Below are 15,140 nucleotides of genomic sequence, written 5' to 3' on the forward strand. Positions count from 1 at the left end.
ACCTCCATGCTCTCCATGTGTAGCCATGGTGGCAGGCCCTTCAGTAATGACTTGTTTCTGAGGGAGCTCTAGGCCACCACACTCTGCCCTGTCCTCAGTGCCTACCACACGAGGATCAACAGGCACAGCTGTCAAGCTTGTAGGCTGTAGGCAGCACTGGTGACCCACACTTTCTGTCTCTCAGCAGGGTAAGCAAAGGCTGCAGCTAAGAGGCTCCTTGCTGGGAGCTGGTCAGTGAGCCTAGGGTTGGCCCCATTCAGTAATGCCACACTCTTTGTCCACAGTGGCTGAGCTTTCCCATATCACTCCATATCCTTCACTGCTGTCTGCTATCTCTTCTTCCAATTTCGTGAGTCCGCTTTTTTTTAAAAGCATCTTCCCATCAGACCTACCTGTTCATAGTTGTTCTGGAGAAACTGTGGGCTCTTCAGACTCCTTTTCATTGTTCTGACTCCTCTGTGGCATCTCACAGCTGATGGTGAGGGCAGGAGAGGGCACAGGCTTGGTGGTGGCGTTTCTCATCTGTGCACCGAGTCCCACATGACCACTGCAGGTTGTCAGATGTGGACTTTTTTCAATAGCTTTGAGAGCAGCAGTGGTGTCTCCAGGGTGAAGGGGGATTGGTGGCAGCCTGAGCTCCCTTTGTCCGCCATAGCAGTGCCCTCATACCTGTAGTGCCACTGTGCCTCTTGTTCCTCTTCTCTCCACCACATGCACTGCTCTGGTCAGTGAGCCTAGGGTCGGCCCTATTCAGTAATGCCACATTCTTTGTCTGCAGTGGCTGTGCTTTCCCATATCCTACAAAAATCCTATACACACATAGTTAAGAGGAATTTTTCCATTTGGCCTGACAATTTCCCCAGGAGCCATAGTGTAGCATGAATTTTAAAATGTCTTATTAATAAAATCAAACCTGAGCCAGTTATTGGGGTGAATGCTGGAAGATCAGAGAAGCAGAACAAGCCACATCCACCTTACCTCTCCAGTTCCTCAGCTGGTCTTGTTTCCTCAGACTGCAAGTTCTGTGTCCTCATCCCAATGGCTCTCAGCTGAACTGTGCTGCTTGAAAGCCTGAATGCTTAACCAGCCAAATACTTCTAGACTCTGATCCTCACGCCTTATATATCTTCCTACTTTCTGCTGTCACTTCCTAGGATTAAAGGCTGGATTTCTGGGATTAAAGGCATGTGTCACCATGCCTGGCTGTTTCCAATGTGGCCTTGAACTCAGAGATCCAGAGGTATTTCTGTCTCTGAAATGCTAGGATTAAAGGCGTGTGCTACCACTGCCTATCCTCATTTTTAACATTGTGGCCGTCCTACTCTCTGACCCCAGATAAGTTTATTTCGGGGAACACACAATATTTCAGGGAACATAATACCACCACACTGTAGACTAACAAAAAGCCCAACACCAGGTATGAGTGTTGAATTGTTGTCCACTGTTGAATTGTTGGCCTCCTTTGAATTGTTGGCCACTGTTGTCCAAAAGACTCCTAAAACATTATAGGCTATTGCTGTTGCCCCTGATTGCTGTTGCCAAAGGCAGAAAGTAAGCTCTTATTGCTGAACATATCAAACACTTCAGACACAGGACCAGAGGATCCAAGCTGCCTGCAACCTGAAAATCTCTTCCCTGAGGACTAGCTTGCATGGTATCAGAAAGTGCCACACATACTTCCATAGGAGGAAAGCAAACAACACTCCTATCCACACCCAGATATGACACGTATGAACCATAACAATGACCCGAATTGCATGTTAACACTAAGGGTACAGTAGTAGCAGGCATACCTTGTTGATAACCAACAGCTCTCTAAATGGACTTAAGGCCCACTTGACAAGAGAGGAACCCAGCAACTTTTCAGGGCTAGTGAAATCATGGGTCTTGGAGGGGCACTTACAACTGCCACTTTTCTAAACCATCATAATCCCTAACTACATTCTAAATGTTTGTCCTCATTCTCATAGGTAAGTGTAGTTTTAGCCCCACACCAAAGAAACTTCTCTTTGAAACATATGGAGACCATTACAGAAAACCACAAGCAATCAAAATACAGAGTTGTGGAACTTAGTCTCAATTGATAACATTTACAATGCAACTTTTACATTTAATATTTTTACTATATCTTTAACCAGAAAAGCATGACTCATGGCTCAAAGATAGACATTATTAATATTTCTGAATCATCATATAATAATTGTCAATTTCTTGACACATTTTTCACTAAGGATTATGTTACATATGGTTTTATAAAATAAGTTAGATTCTGTAGTATTCTAATTATATATCTGAACTTAAGATCCATTGGGTCATTAACCCGATGGTCATTGGTTGTGTATTTCATTATTAGTTTGAGCTAGCCTTGTCTTGCATGACTGAGCTCTTTGCTACCAGTCTTATCCCTCCCATGTTCAGGCTGCTGCCAAGGCATTTTCAATGATCACTTTGTTCTCCTGGCTCTTTTCTGTGAGCTCAGAGGTCTAGCTTTTCAGTCTATTGGGCACTTCCACAGTCCTTTTCATGTCCTTCTCATCCCATCTTCTCCTTTCCCCAAAGGTCCCTGATGCTTCAGAATACTGTATGGTCTTCTCCACTGCCCCAGCTCTTCACCTCCTCCTCCACAGATGACCTTTGTCCCACTTCTTCCCCTTTCTGGCTAGTGCTTTCTTAGTGTTTGTCTCAAGTGGTATTTCCCTCTGAAGACTTGTAAGCCAGATTTGCTTTCTTTCGTATTTGTAGTAGTATGTATAAAACTTAGAATAGATTATAGAATGATATAGAATCCTGTTTTCATTCTTATAGACTTTAAAAATAACACGGTTAATTTATTCTTTGAGAATTTAATACCAAATTTATACAATATTTTGATCATATAGACTCTTTTGTTCAGTGCTCTACCAGATATTGTAGAAATTGGAAACCAAAGGGAGAACCATCTTTAGAGTTTGTAGCCTAGTAGAGGACTCCTAGTTTTAATGACTTGGAGGATGGTGGAAAGGGACATTGTGAATACTTCATTGATAAAGAGAATATACCTGAAAAACCTTTAAACATGTAATTGTAACTGAACATGTTTTTATAGTGCTTTACAGCTAACAGAGTTTATTTATTTACAGGTGGCCATGGATTTACATCACAGGTTGCAGCAGATGGTTTCAATAGTTCTCTTGGATGCTCTTCATCTGTGCCTTCAAGAGGAACCCTGGGCTTCATTTGTGGTCATTGCTCTGTTCTAGTATGACACTCTACTTCTCCATTGAACTCTTCCTGCTCACACTGAGAAGCTTGGATATAATTTGGCCTTTTGTTTTTGTAAGTAGCTATACATAGCTAATAATTTTTTTCAAAGTACATTTTTTTTTATTGATTTTTAAACAATCTATTTCAAAGTTATGGGTTATCCTTAAAAGTCAGAGGTCTTTTGATCAAAGGCTTTTCTTTCTGATGTTCTCCTACATGGTTACATCACTTACTACAAATGACAGTTATTTCAGACTTTTCAGAACATATAAAGGCAGTGCCTCTGACAGTATATTTGACCTCACTTGTACTAATGACAGAGACTAGGGATTTGTTATCTGATTTTTTTCCAAGTTTCTGTTTTGAAGCAAATGTTTCACTAATATCTCTACTGCTTCTGTTCTGAAGTTGTATAGTAAGCTCTCTTCTTCACAGAATTCTCTAAGAGTGCTGTGCTTTTAGCACCGTGATTTTGAGTTTATTTGTTAACTGCTTCTTAAGGATTCTTAACAGTTTTCACTAGAATATATTATACTTTAATGTAATATAGAGGAGGTATAACATTAATTTTACTTGCAATGTTTTTCAGTAATGTCTTATCCTCTCCCCAACTCTTATGAAGCAGAGTCAACTAGAAACCAGTAAAATTCCACTTCAAGAATTGGTAGAAGCACTTTATTACACAACTTCTGTATTAAAGAGAATAAATACAGTAGATAAAAATTAAAGTATTTTTTCTTCATGAAAAGTGGGAATATTTTTCAGAATTCTGGGAAATGTCACAGTAATTTTGGCTGTAGTCATTTTGCATTTAATGCTATTGAGAATATTGCTAACATTAACAAAAATATTCTGTAATTTTCCCAGTTATTGCTGCTGGTGATGAGGGATGTGAAGTTGGCATGCATCCATGTTTTGAGCATTACCATTAGACACATCTGATTCCACATGTCAGAAACAGTCTTTTTTAAGGCAGCTGAGAACATTTTTATCTGGGGGTAGAGGTTAGGGTTGATTATTTCACATCTGTATCAATGCTATCTTAGAGTATAATAAATGTACCAGAGTAAGCACAACTGTAATTTTTCATGTCTTAGATAAATTTTAAACATTTCTGTGATTTTTTTGTTTATTATAATATAGTGGTTTAGAATCAAAGGTGACTTTTATTCTATATTAATTATTTTAATATTTTTTTTCCTGTGACATTGGCAATATTCACTTTACAGATAATAAGCTGTTGTTGAGGAAGGAGCTTTGACAATGGAAGTAACTAACTAGCAGGTCCATTGCCACTGTTGAAATCAGCTGGAGACTCATTGCTACTGACGGTGAGTCAGAGCCATATTCATACATGAGAAATACCATGAATAGTACTCTGTTCAATGAGACACTGTGGGATGTTGAAGTATGGTACTTCATTAGTTGAGTATAAACAATAAAAATAAGACCGAAAAAGAAAGAAGTGGGGTCTGGGCAGATGCTTAGTGGTTAAACTGAAACTGGGGCACAAATCTGAGACCTCACAGCAAAGCCAGGTGTGCTGATGTGTCTGTAACAACAGTACTAATATTGAATGGGGGTTCACTGGTCAGTGGCTAGTCAAAATGGTGAGCCTCAGGATCACTAAGAGAATTTATCTCAAAAAATAAGGATTTAGGTTTAGGTAGTCATGTTGGTGAGATTTTATGTGTGTAGCTTCTGACACCAGTAGGAGATGCAACCTCACAGCAAATTCCCTGATTCTGACTCTTACAATCTTTGGGCTCCCTTTTCCACATTGATCCCTGAGTCTTAGGTGGGCAAGTTATTCTGTAGATGTATTGGTTGAGACTGGGCTTTACAACGCTGCATCTGAATGGTTGTGGTTTTCTGTAGTGGTCTCCATCTGTTGAAAAGAGAAGTTTTATTTATGAGAGGTGAGGACTACACTTATCTTTGGATATAATGATAAATGTTTAGAATGTAATTATGGATTGTGCTGGTTTAGTGAAGTGGCAGTTGTAGGTCTCTCTAAAACCTATGACTTCACTAGGTCTGATAGCTGGCTAGGTTTCCTGTACCAGTTATGATTTCCCTCTTGTTGAGTGGGTCTTAAGTCCAGTTAGAGAGCTGTTGGGTACCAACAAGGTCTGCATGCCACTACTGCACTCTTCGGGTTATTGTACCATACTGATTATTTTTGTGGTTCATAGGCATCATAACTGGTTATGGGTAGGACTATTGATTTCATGTCAGTTTCTGGCTGGAATTCTTTAAATAGAACCTTAATGGTACTCTCGGTATATCTGAGAGTGTCTTAAATATATGCTCTGTTCTTCAAGCAGTAGAACTGGAAATTAATTCTCAAGTTTTCTAGAGGCTGACATTAGGATTATGGGATATACATTTAAATATGAGACAGGCCATCTACAATAGTAGTTAATTGATCATCTAGCAGGTATATCATGAAATATGAAATGTTTGACCATTGTCTTAGTTTGGATTACTATAGTTATGATAAAACACCATGACCAAAAGCAATTGGGGAAGTAAAGTTTTCTTTGGCTTACACTTCCACATTAAGGATTCCAATAGTCTATTACTGAAGAAACTCAGGACAGAACCTCAAACAGGGTCTTAACCTAGAGGCAGGAGTTGATGCTGAGGCCATGGAGAGGTGCTGCTTCCTGGCCTGCTCCCCAGTCAATGATGACAATTAGGAGAGTCATTGATCTGAGTACAGGGGAAAGCTAGTTCAGGCACCCTCTCCACCATTGCTATGAGTCTTAGCTGGGGACATCCTTGTGGGTTCTTGGGGATTTCCCTGGTACCAGATTTCTCCCTAACCCCTTAATGGCTCATTCTGCCAAGATAGCTCTTTCATTGTTCACTTACTCTGTCCCTCCCCAAACTCGGCCATCTCAATCCCGCATGTCTACTACTCCCCATACCCTCACCTCTACTCCCCGCCCAGTTTACCCGGGAGATCTTAACCCTTTCCTCTTCCTGGGGAGATCCATGTGTGTTCCTCTAAGGGTCCTCCTCTTTACTTAGCTTCTCAGGGGTTGTGGGTTGTAGACTGGCTATCCTTCGTTTTGTGTCTAATATTCACTCATATGAGTGAGTACATACCATGTTTGTCTTTCTGGGTCTGGGTTACCTCACTCAGGATGATTTTTTTCTAGTTCCACCCATTTGCCTACAAATTACATGATGGCATTGTTTTTTGTTTATTGGTTTTTTTTTTTTTTTTTTACTGCCGTGTAATACTCCATTGTATAAATGTACCACATTTTCTTTTTCCATTCTTCAGTTGAGGGGCATCTAGGTTGTTTCCAGGTTCTGGCTATTACAAGTAGTGCTGCTATGAACACAATTGAGCAAATGTCCTTGTGATGTGGTTGAGCGTCTTTTGGGTATATGCCCAAGAGTGGTATTGCTGGGTCTTGAAGTAGGTTGATTCCCAATTTTCTGAGATACCACCATACTGATTTCCAGAATGGCTGTACAAGAATTTGCTTTCACCAGCAATGGAGGAGTGTTCCCCATTCTCCATATCCTCTGTCACTAGTGTTTTTGATCTTTGTCATTCTGATATATAAGATGGTATCTCAGAGTCATTTTGATTTGCATTTCCATGATATTGAACACTTCCTTAAATGTCTTTCAGCTGTTTGAGATTCTTCTGTTAAGAACCCTCTGTTTAGATCTGCACCCCATTTTTGAATTGAATTATTTGGTATTTTGATGTCTAGTTTCTTGATTTCTTTATATATTTTAGAGATCATCCCTCTGTCAGATGTGGGGTTGGTAAAAATCTTTTCCCATTTTGTGGTACAGCCCAGTTTTATAGAGGTATTTTCTCAATTGGGTTTTCCTCCTCTCAGATGACTCTAGCCTAAGTCAGGTTGACATAAAATTAGCCAGAACAACTATCGTCAACAAAAAGTGCATAATTGTTTAGAAATTATGGAAACTTGTGTTTCTGTAATGTTTATTTTATTTCATTTGTGGTTATGAAGATTGAATCCTGGGTCTTGCACATGCTAGGATAGTGCTATACCTGAGATACGGCCTAGGATTTCTGTGATTTTTTGTATTTAAGGTATTTTGATGACTTTTCTTTTTTATAAAATATATAGATTCTATTTCTTGTAGATTTCTACTATCAAGCCTCTGCAGATTGCTCCAGCCTCACTCATGACAACCATTTATTTTGTCATCCAATATCATGGGTAGTTTTTGTATACTAGCTAATTCCAGGAAAACTTGTATCTCCTAGTCATGCTACAATGACAATCTGCTTTGCAGTCTTGTCTCTATTCATATTTTTGTCTTGATCATCATAGTATTTTTACTTTGCTTATCTTGTAAATGGCAACTTTTCATCTGAGATTTAGTTTTCTTGGTGACTGAGCTCTATCACCAAGATTTCTAGTTCAAGAGTCTGTTGTAGAAATTATAGTTTATTGCTCTTAGTTGTGTCCCTCTTTCTGGCTGGACTAGACTTTTTTTAAGGGTAAACAAAAAAGTTACATATTTTTATGGATTTTTGCATTTCAATTTTTGGTGTGATCTATGGCATAGGGTGTCTAATGAATAGCTGTTGAGTTAAAGCATGGCTATTGTCTCTGAGAAAGAGAAGGAATATCAACTGTTGTGATGAAGTTTGTAACATGGATTCCAAACTGAGCCGGGAAGGCTCTTTTCAGAGAACCATGCTTTTCAAGGTCTCACCACACTCAAACTAGCATCCATGATTTTCAAGGTCTCACCACACTCAAACAAGCATCCAAGATTTTTAAGGTCTCACCACACTCAAACTAGCATCTTGGGCTCAATGCACAGAACTTCGCAATTTTGAACAATTATTTGTGATTGGAAAATGACCAACAAATTTAAGTAGCTAACTTTCTTAATAGATATTAGATTTTAAGTTTTGTAGACCTTAACACTATTGTTTTTCTGATAAGATCTCCAAATGCTTGGGAATTAATCAGTTCAATTGGGAAAGGACATTTCTGCTTGAAAATTATGGAGGGGAAATCAAAGGATATCCCATTATTATCACATTTAAAGTTTCATTTGCTTTAAAGCTGCCATCCTGATATCATGCAGTTTTGATTAAAATGATTACTATGTCTAGAATTACTAAACTGACAGTTTTGCATGATTCAATAGTAGTTTTAAAACTGTTTTATCTCATTATTTTGTTAGTCATATGTGAAACTTTACATTAGCTTTGTATTTTGTCTTTTGTACAATTTTATAATTATATAAATGTTTACCAATTAATAGTTAAATATTTCTTTTAGTATCTGGTTATGTCATAACTGAGGAAAGAATGTACAATGTAGCTGGAGACCTTCTCTCCAGCCCACGCCAAGCCCTGTTAGACAGCCCACTTATAAAATAAACACACAGATATTACTTATAAACTGTATGGCCATGGCAGGCTTCTTGTTATCTACTTCTTCTATCTTAAATTAACCCATTTCTATTAATCTATAAATTGCCACGTGGCTCATGGCTTACCTGTACCTTACATCTCGCTTGTCATGGTGGCGGCTGGCAGCTCTCTCTTCCCTCAGTCTTCCTGTTTCCAGAATTCTTTTCTCTGCTTGTCCCGCCTATACTTTTTGTCTGGCTACTGGCCAATCAGCATTTTATTTACACAGAGCAATATCTACAGCACTTCTCCTTTTCTTTTTTTTAAGGAAGGTTTAACTTTTATATAGTAAAATTACAGATAACAAAACAATTATCAAGCAAGAATTACAGTTATAATATTAAAGAAGATATCCTATCTATTTTATATTTGTGAGTCTAAGGTTTTATATCCAACTTTTTTTTTTTTTTGGCTTTGCGAGACAGCATTTCCCTGTGTAGTTTTGCGCCTTTCCTAGAACTCGCTTTGCAGACCAGGCTGGCCTCGAACTCACAGAGATCTGCCTGCCTCTGCCTCCCGAGTACTGGGATTAAAGGCATGCACCACTACCGCCTGGCTTCTAACTTATCTTTTATCATAACTAAGGAAAATTGTAACTATCTAGCTTTAACTACATCAAAGCCCTCAGAAGGATATAATATTACCTGAGAAATGGGAGAAGGACGCAAGCAACTTTTGGGAGTCTGGCAGGGAAGACAGAGACAGCTGGCAGTCTGGACAGTCACCTAATGTTCCTTTGTAAAGTTGGGGTGTCTGTCTTCAGCCCACAGGGCTAGAGTCTCTTGGTCACTTTTTTTAGTGTTCTGTAGAATGTCTGGCAGTTTCCTCTGTGAAGCAGGAACCTGAAAGACCATTTTTGCCAAGCAAAGTTCAGTGGTCACCTTTCTATGGGTCCTGCATGTCCAGTCGATCAAGCAGTCCAGGCAAGAACAGTTTCTTACCCAAATGGCTATTTTTGCCAAGGTGAAGATAAACTCCATATGAAGTGTCTTTGATGCCCAGCCTCCTCTCTGAAGTAAATCGGTGCTGCTAGGAGCAGACATGTCTCACTGTCCAGAAAGTCTAAATTTTAAAAATATTTTAAATGCCATATTGTGTAGATCTTTGAAGTGTTTAAAGATTACTTGTCTGTCTGAAATATATCTATGTATACCTAGAAAACTTAACATGATTATAAGTCTGACTATTGTAGGATACTAATTGATCTGTATTTCTTAATTATCCATTATAATCTAAATGAGTTACATAAACATAGTACCTCAAATGAGAGTAGAAATATCTATATCTATATCTATATCTATCTATCTATCTATCTATCTATCTATATATATATATATATACAGTATAACAAAATTAAGTTTAAACTTATATCAATAAACTAAAATCTATACCAATGTAAAACATTTCAAACAAGTTGTTGCTCTTTAAAAGTAAGTTCATGAATCTACCTTTTCATCCTATTATATCTATATCATCCCCTTTTCTTCTTTAGAAAGAGATTGCATTTATAATCAACTTATTTTAAATAAAAATATTGGTTTTTCTCTGTCCCACACCAGAGGGCTCTTCTAATATGGGACAAAAGAATCTCTTAACTTTTTATTTTAGCAATATGCCTGGGTTTAGAGAAGGAGTGAGCCAATTCCATCTCCAAAGCTAGCTTGATATATTTGGGAACTTGGGCGTAGTTTCTCTTACTACTTCTTGCTGGAGGGGGGCGCTGTATCTTATGGGGACACAAAGAAAATTTTAGGATTATGGAGTAGTCCATGAGGGTATATCTTTTGAGCCAGTTGCCTTGAAACCATTTTGGATGTTGGATCATCTGGGCCATGGTGTCATCGGAGTCCTGTCAGGGGGTCTTGGCTGGTCAAACCTGATGTATCTTAATCTGGAACAAATCCACAGCCTCTTGCTTTCTGTGGAAACAAAAGCAGAGCCTCTTTTCCAAAGCAACATACCCTTATATCCAAGTTTTGAAGTCAAGGTGTTTTTTAAAATATACAGATTGGCTTAATTCTGCTGCCTTTACAATCAAATATCTCTTTAGTTAAAAATGCCAAAGACAACACAATCCAGATTCTCTGTGTAATATCCATCTTTATATGGCTTATTATTATTATTTTTTTTTTACCTTTTTTGAGCTTTATTGGGAGAGAAAGGGAGAGAGAGAGAGAGAGACCGCACAGAGGGGAGAGAGCAGAAGGAGAGAGAGACACACACACAGAGGGCCCACCCACTTTTTAGGCTGGGACGCCATTGCAGGCTGATGATGTAATTAAAGACAGCCTCCTTACACCCCAGACTTTCACTTATTATAAAAAAGCAGGTAGATGGGAATAGGGGTGTCGTTCCTCTCAAAAACTGTTTCCAGCTGACTTTTGGACGTCGGTTGATTCTTGGGGAGTCTTCTAAGGTAGACAGGCGTTGTGGGATGCTGTCTGTCATTCATTTGCTCTGGAGACATGTACCCCTCTTGGCTGTGGCTGGGAACCTTCTGTCTGACAAAATGCTGGTGACATAGAAAAAAGCTTTTAGCTGTTACAGTTTCTTACTTGATGACCTTTGGACTCCGGTTCTGTGGTGGTCCTGTACCATTAGCTGAACAGTGAGTTAGAACAGGAAATGTGAAGAATCATGGCGGTAGAGGGTAGTTGTATAGGGGTCCAGCAGAGGCAAGAAGTGGCAGCGGTCACAGCAGGTCCTTGGTGCTCAGTGTGGTATCCAAGTCTGAACGGCACCAAATGTTGGTTAAATCAGCGCTGCTCATGGCTGGCTGCCGCCCATGGTGGCCATGCTGATGGAGGAGTGTGCTGGAGGAGAGTCACGAGCCATAGTTACCTTTTTAGAGCTTTATTGGGAGAGAGAGAGAGAGAGAGAGAGAGAGAGAGAGAGAGAGAGAGAGGGGGGGGGAGAGAGAGACCACACGGATGGAAGAGAGCAGAAGGAGAGAAAGGGGTGTGGCTTATTTTTTTATATTACCTTTACTGTCTCTTTAAAGACTTTATTTTTAAAAACTATCTATTTGTTTATATAACTGTATATATTTCTCTCTTTCAAGCCTACGTACATTTTTACACACATTGTAAAGTATTTAAAGTCTTGTTCCATCTGAATTTGTCTTATTGTGAATCAATTGTTTTAAAGTGCAGCATTTCTAAGACTGAAACACCATTGTGGTTGCTGGCTCTGCTCCCTGTCAGCTTCCCAACATGGTGGTGGTACAGTTTACCGCCAGCTCTGGATCTGGAGCCATGTGTACCATCAACTATTAGAAGCAGTTCTACCAAAGCAGCGCATCGCCCAGAAAGCTTTTTTTTTTTTTTTAAACTAGCAAAGGCTAAATCCACCATGCAGCAGAGTAAAGTGCCGCTTGTAGACTCCTCATTTCCGCCACATTGCAGGTCAAATGCACACGCCAGGAACCCGCCATAGTAGCTCAAACTGGCAGGCTGCCACTAACTTGAGAGAGACAACTATAAGCTGTTTTTAGTTCCATTTTAGAATATTTTTCCTCAGGTTTTAGGTGGAAACTCTTGCCAACACATTGGGCACCATTTGTAGCTGGAGACCTTCTCTCCAGCCTCCACCAAGCCCTGTTAGACAGCCCACTTATAAAATAAACACACAGATATTACTTATAAACTGTATGGTCATGGCAGGCTTCTTGTTATCTACTTCTTCTATCTTAAATTAACCCATTTCTATTAATCTATAAATTGCCACGTGGCTCATGGCTTACCTATACCTTACATCTCGCTTGTCATGGTGGCAGCTGGCAGCTCTCTCTTCCCTCAGTCTTCCTGTTTCCAGAATTCTTTTCTCTGCTTGTCCCACCTATATTTTTTGTCTGGCTACTGGCCAATCAACATTTTATTTACACAGAGCAATATTCACAGTAGTATAGTAATGATATTAAAAGAAAACTTAGGTTCTCTGGTATAAACTATATTACACTAAATGACTTATATACTTTAGAATATATAGAATTATAGAATTCTATAGATATATAGAATTAACTTAATGAAATATACAGAACTGAAATACACTTTTCTGCATTACATATTCACTAAATAATTTAAAAATAAGTGGGGAAATGGTTTGGAAATAAGATTTTCCGTGTTCAAGCAACAAACACTGAGACGATTTTGTGGGAATGTGTGGGTACTTAGCCATTCATCTTATATGTCTGTTAGCCTAATAATAGCTAAAACTTTTAAGTAGATATATATGATCTAATTTGTGCTATTAAGAAACAGTGAACAAAAATGGCAATAAAAGATATAATGAAATATAGTACTAAGAGGAAAAATCAGAGGATCTTATTGGGCCCATTATTCATTCAATTTCTGGTAGCCTTTAGGATTACAAATCACTTGATTGGTTAACTAGACATTCTTAGAATGAATTATGAATCAGATTCATTTTTCCTGCTTGATTGTTGATACATGCTGTAATTCTACTTTGCAGTATATCAAATTTTCTAACAGAATAAGAAATACAATCAACTTTATTTCAGAAAAACTAAATTGTCTCAAAAAATGAAGTATAGTTTTGAATAATTTTAACAACAATATAATTTCTGCTTTTGTATTTCCAAATGGATTCATGATGATGAACTTATTTTTTCAGATAAAAAATCATTAGGATGATTTGTCAATATTCATATGCTTTCTATAAAATGGTATCAGTTCTATAAAGTCACTTGGGCAGTTGCCTGAACCCAGGCTGTAAAAATAAATTATTTTCCTTTCTTAATACCAAAGAAAATGCACAGAGGAAGAACGAGGCTTAAGAAAATACTTTTGCTAAAGGAAGTGTAGTTTTCATTAAATGTCTAATTTGTAAAGAGGCCATGATGTTGCAAATTTTAAAAGAGGGAACATTTTAATGGTTAATAGGGAGGTCTCTTTCTGAGTAGGGCAATGGATCCCCAGTGACCTGAATCTTGAGTAAAACTGAACCAATAGAGTCAATTCTACTTTCAAATACACCTGCACTCTTTTGACTTTTAAGAATTCTTTATACAGAAGGATGCTGGCAGGAAAAGTGGCAGAAAATTTCTTTATGGCAGTTGTATTGTGTTTTTAATCTCATGCACCCAAACAGCCAAAGACAAAGAATGTATGAGCTCTGTCTACTTGAGCAAAACTATGTTCATGGCTGGGGATGTAGTTCAGTCATAGGACATTTCCTGACATGAGTGAAGCCCTGGATTCACTATTTAGCAATGAAAAAAAAATGAACATGATATTGGTGTCACATGTAGCTATATAAATAAATTAAAAGTCTATTTTATGTTCTGTTCTATGTAAAGTGTGAGATAGAGGGTAGATGTCATCTTCTGGCATGTGCACAGTTGAAAGTGTCATTTCCCCAGGGAATTTGCTCAGTACATTTGTTGAAAATCAGTTGACCATAAATGTAACAATTTATTTCTGTGCTTTCCCATCTGATTCAGTGATTTATATGTTTCTTCCTGCCAATATCACAGTATGTTAATATCTATAGTTTTATAATAGGGCCATTTAAAAAATTAGATCGCTTCTCACTGTGTATTCCTGGCTGGCTTGGAGTTCTGGAGCTTGCTATGTAGACCAGACTGGCCTCAAACTTCCTGCTCATACTTCCCAAGAGCTGGGATTACAGATATATGCTCTAATGATTGCTTATGTCAGGGTTTGGAATTGAGAAACATAAGTTCCTACTTTGTTATTATTTTTCAAAATTATTTTGGCATCCTAGGTCTTTTTCAATTCCATATAAAGTTTTAGGAATATCTTACTACCTTCTGTCAAGCCTACTGAAATTCTGGTAGGAATCATGTTGATTATCTGAGTCAACCTGGGGAGAATGGCCACCTTGACACATGCAGCTTTTTCCTCCATGTATTTAGTATTTGAACCCACTTGCCTATTTGTCTGACCTTCTGTCTTTTGAAGGTAATCTGCCTTTTTTCCCCTACCCCTTTGGCTCCTTTTAAAGTCTTTCTCTTTGCTTTTGGCTTTTGACAAGTTCACACTGATATGTCTGGGTATGGACAGATTTCTTTTTATTTATATTGTTTAGAAGTTTATGGCTTCTAAAATATGTGAATTGGTATCTTTTACTGGTTCTGAAGATTTTATCTCTCCAAACACTATATTATCTTTCTCTCATCTATCCATGTATCATCTCTCTCTCTCTACTTATTCATCTCTCTCTATCTACTTATCCAAATCTATTGATAGTATCAGTTGTATGTATACCATTTATATACCAATAAAAGAAAAAGTACTATGAATGTTTCAGTACCAGCTAGCATTGCTGTTTTTTTTTTTCTTTCAATGCTGGGCTCAAATACAGGGCCTTGAGTTACTACTGAACTGCTCCCTCAGTCCAATAACATAGCATGCATGAATTGTTTCATATGGATTCTGGATGCTTTTAAATCTGTGATTTTTTTCCAAAATAAACATTTTCTCAG

The 15,140-nt window shown here is 38.2% G+C and overlaps 1 long non-coding RNA gene across 3 annotated transcripts in view; it reads left to right on the top strand.

Annotated features, from left to right (window-relative positions):
* LOC118596273 overlaps window positions 1-15,140 on the top strand; it is an 85,022-nt gene that overhangs the window by 29,876 nt on the left and 40,006 nt on the right. For all 3 annotated transcript variants that reach the window (XR_004946675.1, XR_004946676.1, XR_004946674.1), the window contains exons 3-4: window positions 3,120-3,315; window positions 4,473-4,574. This is a non-coding gene — a long non-coding RNA (uncharacterized LOC118596273). The remainder of the gene's footprint in view (window positions 1-3,119; window positions 3,316-4,472; window positions 4,575-15,140) is intronic.

This window comes from Onychomys torridus, chromosome 15, assembly GCF_903995425.1.
Source record: "Onychomys torridus chromosome 15, mOncTor1.1, whole genome shotgun sequence".
NCBI classification, from domain to species: Eukaryota; Metazoa; Chordata; class Mammalia; order Rodentia; family Cricetidae; genus Onychomys; species Onychomys torridus.